At 34.2% G+C, this 15,958-nt stretch overlaps 1 long non-coding RNA gene across 1 annotated transcript in view; it reads left to right on the forward strand.

Moving 5' to 3' along the window:
* The window catches only part of LOC128579190 (uncharacterized), a 34,112-nt gene extending 20,809 nt beyond the window's left edge, over positions 1 to 13,303 (forward strand). The window contains exon 3 of the long non-coding RNA XR_008378064.1: positions 12,714 to 13,303. This is a non-coding gene — a long non-coding RNA (uncharacterized LOC128579190). The remainder of the gene's footprint in view (positions 1 to 12,713) is intronic.
* The last annotated feature ends 2,655 nt before the right edge of the window (positions 13,304 to 15,958 follow it).

Consider the following 15,958-nt stretch of genomic DNA (forward strand, 5'->3'; position numbering starts at 1 on the left):
AATTGCTGGTGAAAGATAATCTTCATTCAGGATCCAGTGCGTTCATCATATACTACTAGATTATTTTGAAATAACTAGAGCTCCAGAGCATGTTTAAAACATTGTGAATAGGGCGGCGCCTGTGGCTCAGTGAGTGGGGCGCCGGCCCCATATGCCGAGGGTGGCGGGTTCAAACCCAGCCCCGGCCAAACTGCAACAAAAAAATAGCCGGGCGTTGTGGCGGGCGCCTGTAGTCCCAGCTGCTCGGGAGGCTGAGGCAAGAGATTCACGTAAGCCCAAGAGTGAGAGGTTGCTGTGAGCCGTGTGACGCCACGGCACTCTACCCGAGGGCGGTACAGTGAGACTCTGTCTCTACAAAAAAAAAAAAAAAAAAAAAAAAAAATTGTGAATATAGTTTTATTGCTTTAGTTTATCTAGCCTGCTTAGTACATTCTTTTCATTATAGAAATGTTTTGTACAATAATTTTTTTTAATTTTTAATTAAAATCATAACTGTATACATTTATGGGGAACAATGTGTGATGATTTGATATGCAATGTAGAAGGCTTAAATCAGACTGATTAACCAAGGAGAAGGGAGGGGAGGGCAGGGAGTAGGATGGGCGGAGGGAGAGTGATTGGTGGGATTACACCTGCGGTGCATCTTACAAGGGTACATGTGAAACTTACTTAAATGTAGAATATAAATGTCTGAACACAATAACTAATGCCAGGAAGGCTATGTTAACCAGTGTGATGAAAATATGTCAAATAGTATATAAAACCAGTATATGGTGCCCCATGATTGCATTAATGTACACAGCTATGGTTTAATTAAAAAAAAGAAAGAAAAAAAGAAAGAAAACCCCTTTGACCCCCCCAAAAAAAATCACCATTACTTCACTCACTTATTTTTTGTGTTAAGAAGTTTTAAATTTTGTACAGTAAATTTTTATTAGAAATTATACTTCTGAAATTTTGTAGTTATAAAATTTTATATGCATGTTAAATTCTAATGAAGTCAATTTTTCTATGATTATAAGGGATGATCCATTATTACAGAATTTTGAAAGCTTAAAAAGAAACCCGTATTTGTAAGCTTGCCAGCAAAATCTAAAATTATAGTTTTTTAGTCATTTATCAAATTTTACATATGCTGGTATACATTTTGATGTGCAAAAAAAGATCATGTAAGTGTGTTATATTTATTTAATTATACTCCTGTTGTAGATTATTTTACTTTTTTCACTATGATTACTCAGCAACAAGCATATTTCTTCTTATAAACTCACTCCCCATACCCACCATATTTTTAACTATTTACTTGGAAATGATTCTTTGAGGTAAATTTTGATGGGTGTTGCTATATGGGAAGATATAATTGCAACATTGAAGAAGAGGCTGTCAGTTATTATTACCTATTAATCATGATCCTATGTATTGATACAGCTGTGAGGACATTTGATTTATTATATTTTTTTCTATTTATCCATTTATCTTGCCTATCTCATTGTTCTTATCAAGCACAATTTCTGAAATGTAGCAGATTCTCAATTACTTTAATAGTGTCACAGAAGTCAACCAATCTTTACAGTTTTTGTCTGATAAGTGAAAAATGGCTATTTGTGATTATAGAACAAATTGGCTATTGTTAAATATCCCTTAAACTTAATAATTGTTCATTTGAATAAAATTCATGAGTCAATTTAATTTTTAAAAGTACTTTAAAGTCTATGTATCTGGGGTCATAGTAAGGAGGTAGAGACGAAACTGTTCCTACCATAGGCAATTTCCATTACATTTCTTCAAATAAATTGTCACATTCCATTTTTATTAAAATAAATAGCTTTATATGTAGTGTTGCTTATGAGTTGAATTCTATTCCCTTAAAAGAAATATTGAAGTTCCAATTTTTGGTACTTCATGATGTGAACTTATTTGGAAATAGAGTCATTACACATAGATAACTCCTTCAGAGTGGGTTAGACTAAAGTGATGTGCTTACAAGAGGTGAGATCAAGGTAAGCATGCAGGTTCTGGGCACCATGTCACAACAAGGGCAGAGACTGAAATGCTGCAGTTAACAGTCAGGCGATGCCTACCGTACCTTGCAAAACCCAGAAGCTAGAAAGGGAAAACATTGGAGATTTCAAAGGGAGCATGGTGCTATTGACGCCTCTATTGTAGACGTCTAGCCTCCAAAACTGTGAAACAATAAATTTCTGTTGTTTTAAGACACCAGTCTGCAATAATTTGTTATGGTACCCCTAGGAAAATAAATTAACAAAGACTACAAAATCTTGCAGATTGTAAGTACTGGCAAGATGTTATAGGGAATATTGATGTGTAGCAGATGAATAATGTGAGAAGCTAAAAACGTGCTTTATTCTCCTTCCCGACTCTCTCTCCACATCCCTTTAAGGATTAATGAACAATAATTCAAATTCTTACCTGTCATGTTACAAAGCACCTAGCACAGATATGAAAGTAATGTGAGCCAAAGGACTCACCAGCAACAGTAAGATTCTTTACTTTGATTTTATATTTTTGAAATGATTTTTTTTAATTCAAGTTATCATCGGATAACAATTTAAACATCTTGCATTTACATTTAGATGGCGTGGTTGATGTTAGGCACGATGATTGGCCTTGGAAGCATTTACTCCCGCGGGAGCGTGTATAACAACAAGCTGACACAGATCATTTAGCCTGGTGACGGTATTTGTAAAAGCAGCATCTTATGTGTGATGCTTTTTGCCATGCATACGTCTGATGCAGTTGAGGAGCGCGTGAACATGACTCATGAGCTGGCCAAGTCGCTTGTGTTTACAGAGTAGTGAAGCGTGACAATCCACGTGCTATCTTAGCCTTTTTCTGTTATCTTTAATGACAGCATCACGCAGCTTGTCTAGGTTCAACCGTTCCCCTGAAGAAGGGCTGAGTGGTCATGATGCCTTTCCAAGTTTCCACCAACCAATTCTTTGGTAACGTGAGTTTACTTTTATTAATCTAAAGGTTTCTCCATTTGTTTAATTCTCCCAAACTGTGTCCAACTTTCTGAATTCAGCAAAATTGATGGAATGCTGTCCTGTACATAGTACAACACACTTTGTAAGATATCCTTAAAAGCTTCTTCACCACTTAAGGAAAATCAATACTGCTTGATGTGGTTTTGTGGTTTTCAGTCTTTTAAACAATAAATTTAACTTGATCCATTGCTATCAGTAGTTTAGAGTTGTGGTTCAGCCATCTAACTTGGTCCATCACCTGTCATAAATTCACCCACATCGACAAGGTGAATGTGTTTTAAATTTATATAGTTCTTTTACAAATAAATAATAGATATCCAAAACAATGTTCCATTTTATGTAGCCATGATATTACAAGGTGGAAAGCTAGTGTATTTATTAATAAAGCCTGCATTATAAGAGTTTTCAGAAGACACATGAAGGGGTTTGGGATCACCAGATAAGGAGGTCTTGGTGCCAGAAATGCAGAGGCTTGCCACAAAGTCTATGTCCAGAGACTGAGGAACTCTGGGGGGAGCCTTCCCAAGCTAGCTAAACTTGGGTTGTATTTATTACCATAAGTAGGAAAAAATAGTTATAAGGTACTTATCAGACATCAGCATTAAAAAGGGGGAACATGGAAAATGTAGAAAAGAATGTCTCCAATTTGTTTTTGCAAAATCTCAGACCTTAAGCAAGACCATGCCTCTATCCTCAAGAAAACTTGGAATCTAGAGCGTCTTTACCATAACCGATAGGCCTGCTATTGCCACACCTCGCATGTACATTCTCCCTTGGAGGCCAGTGTTCTGATCTGCATGCACACAACTCACATGCCATTCTCATGCTTCTCCAGGTCTCTCAAGCAGGAAGCGAGTCTCATGCTAAAAGTCAGGGCTCAGTTTCCCCTACAGAAACATAACCAATAGGATGTGTATATATGGAGATAAAGATTTACTTGTAAAGAATTTGTTCACCCTGTAGCCCAAGTTCCAATCCCGATTGAAGAGCAGTCAGGTGCAGAACCCGTGAGAGCCTATGCTGCAGAGGCAGCCCAGATGCAGTCTGTGGAGGCTTCTCCTTTACTCTGGGATGCTCATTCTCTTTCTTCTACTCCGACTTTCAACTGACTGGATGAAGCCCGCCCACATGATGGAGGACACTCTTCTTTATTCAAAGTCCACTGATTTAGATATTAGTCCTTTACAAAAGCAACCTCACCTAAACACCCCTAATAAAGTGTTGCCAAATATCTGAGGACTCTGTGGTTCAGCCAACTTTACACAGAAAGTTAACCATGGCTGAGACCATCTATGGGGAATCAAAATTAACACACATAGTTAATTGTGGCTTGGGCCTGGTCACTAGTGAAATGTTTACAATGTAGACTCTCATGAAAGGGAAATCACCTTGCGTCTCTGATGCTCCAGACATTTGTAGACATACACTCTGTGACTCAGGCTAGGAAAGTCAACTGGCAAGAAACCAACAGGCTGTCTGATTATGCAAAAAATAAAACATTTATTCAAAGTGATAAAAAATTAAAGACCATTGCTATAATTCACAAATAACCCCTTAATATTTTGTATGAGAAAGAATAAGGCTTCTGAGTAGAATGAGCTGGATATACTCCTTCGTTGAGTGAAAGGTTTATTTTTAGGAAACTATGGCACAAAAATACAGTCTCATCTAATGTTCTCAACGCTGTAAAAGATTGAAGTAAAGAACTGATATCTCAGTAGCATTGCTGGGGATAAAGACATTGAAATCCACTAAAATAATTTCTCACACAGGGATTTCTGAAAGGTGGACTGGCGGAGCCCAGAGACGACACCTGCAGTGGAGATGTTTGGGTGAGGTTTATTGAAAAGGACTTCCACTGGCTGCCTGGGCAGGGCAAAGATGGCATCTGTCCCTGGGGGCAGTCAGAGACCTCTTTTATATGGGGCACAAGGGGTGGGAAAATTCCACAGCTTGCTCTGATGGCTTTGGTGGGTTAAGGTCCTTTAGTGCGAACTTTGAGGTGAGGCTAGGTAGGTCCTTATGTTCTATGTCTTAGGAGAAGAGGAGGAGGAAGAGAGGGAGGGGTTTGTGTGGGCCACATTAGGCCAGCAACATATTCTTTAAAAGGAAAAATTCTGTCTAGACTTCTCATGATTAAGAAACTATAAGTTTACTGAAAACATCACTGCTTTGGGCTCTTTTTAGCTGAGACTTACATGAAGGCAATAACAATATTCTTTCCAAGTTGATCACTAAGTCTCCGTGAGAGCCCAGGGTCCAGTTCTCAGTGCGGAATGGATAGATAGGCAGAGGTAGGCAGAATGGCAGTGGAACTTGCCTGGAGAACATTTGTTCATCAACTACAGGATGCAGCAGGATTGAACTCATTAATGATTGCATCTTACCTTTGGGTATGTTACTCAAACACTCAAATCTAAAGCATGGACACATATAATAAAGTACTAAAATTTTAATTATGTATTAATATAATGGAATACTTTATAACTACTAACATGCAACAAAATATATGTACATATTTATATATGACATGAAACCATCTCCAAGACATATTGGTTACCTGAGTAAAAATGGAGAAGTGAATATCAATCTGATCCCACCTATATTCAAAAAGTCAAAGACTACTAAAGTCTGGGGAAATTCAAGTTATACATTAAAGCTAGTTTATGTACTTTGACTCTCAGTTTTTAGCTAACTATATTATATTTGGAGCTTGGAAGAAAAGTAGTATATGGACAAACCTAAAAATTATAAAGACAGAAATGATAATAATTTAAAATGTATGTTTTGGCTTGAGGAATTACAATTATAAAATCCTAAAGAAGACATGATTCAAAATCATTTTGATACAAATTTTATGAGATATAATCTTGCAGAAACAAATATATAAACAATTAGTGCTACATGATTTAGGTTTTGAAAGGCAGATTTCAAAATATTTAGCACATCAAGATACCATTAATTAATTAATTAATCTGCTGGACAGTTTTATTTTATCAAAATAAGAAGTAAATACACTTTACTTAAACAGTTCATGAACACTTGATAGATTTATGAATAAACAGATATAAAAGTTTAATTTCTAAAACTTTTGTAGGTATTTCTAAATTTAAAACATCTACTTTTAATAGGTTGAACTTTCATTTAGAAATTTAATATGAATTATGTTAAAATTTTTAGACATAGAGAACATTAAATAACACTTACTATTTACTCAAGTTTACACAGTCATTTCTATCAATTCCCAGATATGCACAATATGCCCTTAATCTTCATTATTGAACTCATGGAATAGAACATAGAATCTGTATTTTTAAGCTTTTGTGTTTCTTATGATGTGTATAACTGAGTATCTTGCCTAGCTGCTTTAACTGCCAATCAACTAATCTTTAAAAATAAGAAAAATATCTTTCGTGTGTATCTCTGGATTTTGTACTTTAAATAATGAAAGTGAAAGGGTTTGAGATAATTGTGAAGAGTTACAGCAATAAAAACCTTTCTTCTTAGTAAGAACTGAAAATTAAAAAAGTTTGTGGACTCTAATATGCATTATATACTATAATGCGTTATATGCATTATGAACTACACATATACACACACAGAGAAAGAGAGAGAGAGACAGAGAAACATTTCTTAACTGCCGTTCTGTGCCAAGCTTTAGATCTATCAACTCATTTAATCCTCCCAAGAATCTCATTTTGTAAATATAATTATTCTTTCAGATTATAGATTAGAAAACTAACCTGAAACAGGATGCAGAATAAACAAATGCCTAGTCTATTACTTTGAAGAAACAGTGACACCAAGATTCAATTACACTTATTTCACAAAAGTCCGTGAAGGAGGACTTCTCAGTAGCACCCTTTTAAATATATAACTTGGAAATACTCTAAAGACATTTTGGGAGTTTATTTCTTTAACCAATTCTTAAATTATATGAGAACTACTGTTGTTTAAGAAGATGTAATTTTTAAATATGTTTACTGAAAACCCACTAGGAAGACACGATGGAAGATATGAGATAAATGGTTTATAATTTCCACTTACAAAAGTTCCTGCTTTACAACTTCTAATCATTACTTTCACTAAAGGCAGTTGTTACCATCTCAAAATCCTTAGAGTAAGCTTTATACTTGCTTATATTATTATTTTGTTATTGTTTTGGAGGTTTTATTAGAAAAGTACTTATCTAATCTTTTTAAGCAATATTCTTAATTTAATTTTACCATGTATTTGTTATATAGTATCTTACTTATCAGAAAGTCCCAGGTAAAAATAATTATGATTCTCTTTTAATTATTTAAAACACTTTCTCTAAAACATAATACATGGGAGCATTAATAAATACGTTATTTTGAAAAAGTAATACTACTTGAGTCATAAACATAAATATAAGAAAAATTAACACAAATATGAGGATATCTTTTTGTCTTCACTCTTTTAAGTTAGGTACAAGAATGAATATCAACTTGTATTTCTTCATGTGCCCCAGTTTTGATGCATTAAAAAAAGAAACTGAAGAAAAAATGGAAAGGACATAAGCAATGGTTGTTTCATTTATAAGGTTGATTGAGATCCCTCAGGATATTGATCAATATTAGGCAATCTGTATTTTAATCCAGGACTACAAAGCATCATCAAATCCAGAATATTTTGTCCCTATGTATATTTGTTTTCTTTATACAAATATGGTTTTCTGTTTAATAAATTATTTTCAGATTTGTGTATTCACTTAATCTGATCATCTATATAGCTATTGTAGAAATTTCAAGGTGTCACTTTGCTTGTTGTTATGAGAAATAACATAACAGTGTTACTGAGCAAGGGAAGGAGGACACAGCACATAACACTGTGCTCAGTGTCTGCCTCGCTGTACTGGTGCGTTACTGTAGTTACTGTGTTACAGCACTTTATTCTCTGTACTCTCCAATTTTTCTTAACTTACCATTTTCTTAATTCCCTTTTTGACACACCTCTCTTTCTACCTTCATATTAATGTATATCCTATGAGTCTATTTGGTTTGACTACTGCTTCACATAGTCTATATAATATTGATAATCCCTACAAGTACAGATTTAAAGAATCTAATATTTATTTTATTGCTTAAATATAAATCAAAGTTATCTTCTCCTTATAAGTATACTATTTTAAATCTTAATCTTTATCCATAAATGCCACTGTTTGGTTTATGCTAATCAGAGAAGGACAGATCAATGTATTCAAATAAATCTTACAACATGGTGACATACTTTGAGAAAAACTCTTCATTAACAAGACCACAATAATTAAACAATATGTTTTCAACTTAGATATTTAATATTACCATATTGAAGAAATTTTATTCATTTTATTGTTAGGCCTTATACAGTAATACAGAATCGCATTGATGAATGTATTCTCACATTTTGGTAAACATGTATATTTTTACTGATCCATAAATTTAAGAATGAAAATAAAGCAGAAGAATATAGATCGAAAATAACTACAAAACAGTAGGAAAGTTTGTTAGTAATCAGCTCACTTATCCTCTATACAAATGTCCATAACTACTGTGATGGCAATAGTCAAGAATGACTTGTCTGAGGAAGAATGACAGTGTTTTCCATTCATCCCCTAAACTTGGAAAGCAAATTAAGTCAAATATTCACAGGTGCCAACTTCAAAGCAAATTTTCCATGGTAACTGTACCTCAAAAGCCCATGCTTGCAGATTTTTGCCAATTAGCAACTCCAAAGGGTGCTATTAGTTCCCTCAAAAACATAAGGGACGTGGTTTTCATCTGTGGTTGCTATTCCTTTTTTTTTCTTTTTTTATTTATTTATTTTTTTATTAAATCATAACTGTATACATTGATATGATCATGGGGCATCACACACTCGCTTCATAAACCATTTGACACATTTTTTCCTTTTTTTATAGCATGCTGTGACAAAAGATGGAATACACAGCAGAATAGCATTTAGTTCTTGTTCATAATCGAATAAGTTCATATAAAGAACAACACATATTATGTAGGAGTATTTTTCTGTAAAGAATAATTGCCCCTGTTAAATCATTAGCCCCAACGCAGAAGATTCTGCTCTACCAACATCCAAAACCTAAATCACAGTTAGCTTCTAGTTTATGCACTTACAGCGTCTATCATCTAGGCTGTGAGCTAAGAATAACTGACACATTCATAAAGGAATTCTTTACTACAATGACCATGGCAACTTGGGATAGTATAAAAATTATTCTTCACAATTAAACATTGAATGTATATTTAGATTGCAATTACATGAATATTCAATTTACATTTTTAAATTTCTTTTACTTTCTGAGAAATCTCTGAGACACTCTCTCCTACCAATGTTGTCCTATATTGTTTAGAAAGCCAGCTGGAATTATAAAAGTATTATTATCTTAATGTCTTAGCTGAAGATTTTATGAAGCTACATCAAACAATAAAAATCAATTTGTTCTTCTATGATTAGAAAAAAAATAGTCCAATCCAGTCAAATTAGAAAAAAGTGACACTGATACAGGGATAGCAATTGTTCATTTCTGAATATACTTTGAGTGGTTTGGACAAGTTTAGCTCAACAGCAACTAAGTATAGAGAATATTATTGTTATTAGAATGATGGCTCATATGATGCAGTTCTAAAACTGAGGAGTAAATAATTCTCATGCAATACTACCTACTGTAGTGATTTCTCCAAAATCACTCCAGGAGAAAAAAAATCCCCAAATAAGACTGTTTAAAATCTCTTTCAAAAAGTGGACCACTAATCCTTAATAAAAAGTATTTCTCTGCTTCAAAAAATAACAATTCTGCTAAACTGCTTCAAAAAATAACATTAACACTAATTATGAGGGAGCTCTCAACATGAGATTGCAACCCAATAAAATGTCACACATAAAAAACTTGGGTAAGCCTGTGAGTTTTCAAGTTCCACTTTAATTAATAAAAAAGAAGAATTTTAATCACATACAAGATCAATGAAATTCAGGAGTGGCTTTAAAAAAAATGTTGCCACTTTTAAAATTTAGAATTAATTCTGTTACCAGGATAGCATTTATATTGCTCCAGTCAGGGTTATCCATGTGCCCATCACCAAAATAGTGTTCACTGTACCCAAACAGCTAGGTTTTTACCACTCCTCTCCTTAATTTCCGATCATGTTTACATCTCTTTGTGTCCATAATGTCCATCAATTAGTTCTCAACTATGACAGAGTTCATGTGATGTTTATTATCTTAGCATTTTGTACTATAATGGATGCATATAAATATGGAGTACTGATCATTTCTATTTTCTAAGTATTATATACTTCCAAGTATGTAATCATATAAATTGCTCTTAAAATTTTTCTTAGATTACTGCTCCATTACATGTGTAACAGAGGTCTGTCAAGAAAAAATAAAAGATACCAAAAGATAAGAGAAAAATCTGTAAAAAATAAAATTTCTTATTTTTTTTATTAAATCATAACTGTATACATTGATATGATCATGGGGCATCATACACTCACTTCATAGACCATTTGACACATTTTTATCACAGTGGTTAACATAGCCTTTCCGGCATTATCTGTTACTGTGCCAAAACCTTTACATTCTACATTTACCAAGTTTCGCAAATACCCCTGTAAGATGCACCACAGGTGTGATCCCACCGATCCCCCTCCCTGTACTCACCCCCCCTTTCCCACTTCCCCCTATTGTTAAGTTGTAACTGGGTTATAGCTTTCATGTGAGAGCCCCAAATTAGTTTCATAGTAGGGCTGAGTACATTGGGTACTTTTTCTTCCATTCTTGAGATACTTTACTAAGAAGAATATGTTGTTGGCGTGGATGCGGAGAAAAGGAAACACTTCTGCACTGCTGGTGGGAATGCAAATTAATACATTCCTTTTGGAAAGATATATGGAGAACACTCAGAGATCTTAAAATAGATCTGCCATTCAATCCTGTAATTCCTCTGCTGGGCATATACCCAGAAGACCAAAAATCACAACATAACAAAGATATTTGTACCAGAATGTTTATTGCAGCCCAATTCATAATAGCTAAGTCATGGAAAAAGCCCAAGTGCCCATCGATCAACGAATGGATTAATAAATTGTGGTATATGTATACCATGGAATACTATGCAGCCTTAAAGAAAGATGGAGACTTTACCTCTTTCATGTTTACATGGATGGAGCTGGAACATATTCTTCTTAGTAAAAAATAAAATTTCTAAGAAATATTACATGTCAAAAGTAAAACTGAATAATGGTTGTTGAAGCTGTAAAATACAAAATATGCTATTTTGTTTTTTTAAAAATAGTTTATTTAATTAATTTTGATCATTTAAAATTTTTCTTTGCTTTATCTAACAATTTTCAAGGGAAAGAACATAGTTTTTATTATATTGACAAGTAAAAAGTGTATATGTTTGAGGCAAAAAAATGATACTGAAATATATACACACACACACACATACACATATTGCGGAATGGTTAAATCAATATATCTAACACACATACTACCACATACACCTATTTTTTGACAGCATTTAAAATCTAGTCTATTAGCCATTATACATTATATTGTTCTTAACTGTAGCTCCCGTTATGTACACTAGATCTCTTCAACTTGTTCCTCTGATATAACTAAAATTTTATGTCCTTTGACCAACGTCTCATCAATCTTGAAAGAGCACGGTTTTAAGAAGAGTGCCTCCCTACAAAGATGATAAAATTTTGTATGGATTACAAAATGTATAGCAACGTACCCCTAGGAGATCCATGTCTACTTGACTTTAAAAAGAAAAAGAAATATATTTTTATAGCCGGGCGTTGTGGCGGGCGCCTGTAGTCCCAGCTACTCGGGAGGCTGAGGCGTGAGAATCGCTTAAGCCCAGGAGTTGGAGGTTGCTGTGAGCTGTGTGAGGCCACGGCACTCTACCGAGGGCCATAAAGTGAGACACTGTCTCTACAAAAAAAAAAAAAAGAAAAGAAGAAATATATTTTCAGTGATGGGCCTTATTCGTGCCAAATATTTGGATTGTTTGGTACATTGATCTCCACCAATCATAAAAATATTCAGATCAAATCTCATATCTTATTAGATTTACTTCTGTTATGTTATTTCTAGTGGCATTTCCTGCTAAAAAGAGATTTTTTTACAAAAAGGAAACAGTAAATTTTGGAAGAAATACGTTTTGTCCGGTTAAAATAAAGGGAATAAAAATTTAAAAACCTCATTTGAAAACTTATTGGAAATATTAGCTAACCAAAAACATTATTTTATTTTCAAAAAGTCCTGGTTTTTTAATGAAAGTTTCCTTTACTCTTATGTCATTTAACTTAGCCTTTCAAATACGGTAAATTTATTTGTCTTCGTCTTCCTCAGTCTCCAGTCACCATACAATGAATATTTAGAACTCACTTATTTATTTAATTTCCCCCATATGTCCTTCCTACTTTAAAATGTTTAAAAATATTTTATTTTGCAAATATAATCTTAAGAACCTCTGGCTGAAAAATAATGTAGAAAACCTCCAAGGGGAAAACCCCACCGACACTTCTGCGGCTGTTTTATTTTCCCTTTTCTGGTTATGACTAAATGTTTTCCTTGATACTGTGTAGTAGTAATAATTTTTTTTTTCCTTGTTATTAATGACAATGGTGATAAAATTGAATTTGATGATAATTGGCCATTTTATTTACTTTACAGACAATTGTGTATACCCGGAGTCTGCTAAAGACTACGCCAGATGCTTGAGACACGGCTCGGGACTTGACAGATGTGATCATGCTCCTTGTGGAATTATCAAGGCAAAGAACAAGATTTAAACACGTAATTGCAAGTATTAAAAAGGAAGTGCAGAACATCGTAAGAGCATTTAGAGATAGAAGTTAAACAAACCTGCTGGGTCAGGGAAGGTCTCTCTTAGGCAAAGATGTTTCAGTTAAACCTAGAAGGAAAAAGAGAATTTAGCATAAAGTACAAGGAAAGGGAATATTGGCAGAAAGAAAAGCAGTTGACCTTTAGGTGGCCGAGAAGAGATCTTGTTGCCAGTCGATTCCTCAAAACAAGGATAGATGTACGGTTATTTCCGGGGCACTGAGTAATGAAGGAATTAATGGGGTAAGAGTAGAAGTAGATTGCCAATCACATGGGAACTTACAAGTCAGGAAAAGTTTTCAGAATTAATCCTAAGCCTAATGGTAATAAAAGAAATAATAGGAAAAATCACTTCAGTGTCCATTTTACTACCGTGTCCAGAATGACCAGGTAAGTGTGAGTGGAAGGCACCAATTCAAACAGACAATCCATTTAGGTGAATATTAGCATCAATTAGGTGGTGGTGTCTCAGTAAGGAACCACCATACTTTTGACTAAATACGTGACATTATGGAAGGAGATAAAGTGATAAATGTGAGAGAGGTTTATGTGATGGTTAATTTTAAGTGTCAAATTGACTGGGAGATATTTCTGAGTTTTTTTGGAGGTGTTTCCATAAAAAACAAACAAATAAACAAACAAAAAACCTAGCCTTTGCGTCAGTAGACTGAAGACCTATCATTTCCATTATGAGAAGGTATCATCCACTCCATGAGCCAGGATAGAGCAAAAAGGCAGAAGAAACAATCTGTTCTCTCCAATCTTACGATGAAATATATACCTTCTCATGCCTTTTGACATTGAAGCTCCTGTTTCTTGGACCTCCAGACTGTGGGACATAAACCAGTGGGGCCCCTCTACTAGTCCCTGAGCCTTCAAACTCAGATGGAATAAAGCCAGCTGATTCCCTGGTTCTCCAGCTCGCAAAGAGCTGATGGTGGGACTTCTCAGCCCCCATGATCTTGGCAACCAATTCTCATAATAAATATACATATACAAACATACATGTATATGTCTGTATAAATAAATATATACATGTGTACATACGTATATGCATTTATTAATCTGATTGATTTGGTTTCTCTGGAGAATTTTAAAACAGTCTGTGAATTAGATACAATAGAATTGAATATTAATTAAATTAGGAGGTAAAAATGAGAGGACAAGCCAATTGTATGATCCTAGTTACCTATCAATTAAAAGTAGGTGGTTCTGCTATTTACTATGATAAACATTTGCAGAGATCAGGGAATGAAGGAAAAAAAGAAATTTTTGTTTGCACCCACTGAATTTAAGTTTCTTATGAGTCATCCCAATGGAAATATAAATCACAATCAAAACATAAATTTGGAATTTTTGTGTGACTTATGAGCTGGGTGTGAGTTGAGCTGGAAGTACATTTTGCTAATAAAGCGAATGGAAGATATTATTTTGTGAAGAAAGTTTCTTTTTTGTTGTTATTGTTGCAGTTTGGCCTGGGCCCGGTTTGAACCTGCTACACTTGGTATATGGGGCCGGCGCCCTACTCACTGAGAGTGAAGAAAGTTTCTACAGAAGATGCATAAAATCGTGTTAATAAGCCAACAAAACTGTTCTTACTGAAACTAGTCCCTCTGATTAAGTAACAGAGAATATGTTGTAGATCATTTCTCAGTCAAGTTAGCAAAAGCCATAATGAAATACGATGAGGCATAAATAATGAAAATGGAATAAAGATATTGCCAATAACTGTAAGGGAACTTGGAATATGCATGTATTTTGGCCTTTGTTTGCTTTGTTGTAACAAGTGGAAACCTATAATGCCTGGTACAACATTCATAAACCTTGGACACGGTATGTCAATGAAAGAAGCTGCACGCACCAAGAAACTCATATGCATGATTCCATTCACATGAAATGTCCAGAGGAGGGAACTCTAGAGTGACCAAGATAGCTTGGTTATTATGCGCGGCTGGGGCAAAGGTACTGAATGGGAGTGATGCAACTGGGTAAAGACATTTTCTGGGATGAGGAAAATATTGTAAATTTAGCTTGTGGTGATGGTGGTGCAATTCTGAATGTACTAAACAATTGATTTAGGCCCTTTAAATGAGTAATTTTTATGGCATATGCATAGTATCACAATATAAATGTCTTAAAATGTGAATAAATTAGAAAAGGAGGAACAGAAAAGGGAAGATGAGGCAGGAGTTTAGGACAGACCAGTAGAGTAGGCTCTGATCTATTTTGTACATTGAGCAAGTTTATTTACTTTCCTCTGATACTCTTTTGAAAAAATTAAGACAATAGTATATATTTCGTAGTGCCCCCCGCAAGAATTGAGAGCACTTTCTACTGCTTTTAATGTACAGTAACTGATAAACATTTTTATTGGAATCACAGATCAACCTCTCAAAACATTGACTCTCAAGTCTTCTTTCTTATTTCCTCATGTGAACCCCAGGAATAATATCTGACTAATTGAACTGTTAGCAGGTTAATTAAATTCAATCTCAAATTCATTTTGAAGTGGGCAAAATATGAGTCCACTACCACACCCATTCAGGGAATCATACTCAAATTTATTAAAAGTTTAGGAGATGCAGGTATCTGTGTTAAATACTTCACAAGGGATCATCACCCAGGTTTATAGGCAGAATACTGTTAGCTACCATGAAAGATGCATGCTTCTGGAGAAACAAAGATTAAACAAAAAAAAACACTAACTTTTTATTTTTTATTTTTATTTATTTATTTATTTTTTATTAAATCATAACTGTATACATTTTTAGTCACATGAATAATCATATGTGGGCGGATGTAAGGAGTCAAAAACACTAGAGGAAAACATTTTCTTTTACCCAGAAAAATCATTCATAAATTACAACTAACTTACCACTAAAAATGATTTAGGAATATGTGTTGAAAGTAGCCCAGGATTTAAAGACAAAATTCTGAATTCATGTTCTCCTTTTATCTCTTGGTGAAGTTATTCTTTGAGCTTTAGTTAGCTCATTTCTAAACTGAATCTGATAATAAGAATATTGACCATATTAAATGATGGTTATGAAACTTTAATGAAATTATGTATATGA

This window comes from Nycticebus coucang, chromosome Y (assembly GCF_027406575.1).
Source record: "Nycticebus coucang isolate mNycCou1 chromosome Y, mNycCou1.pri, whole genome shotgun sequence".
NCBI lineage: Eukaryota > Metazoa > Chordata > Mammalia > Primates > Lorisidae > Nycticebus > Nycticebus coucang.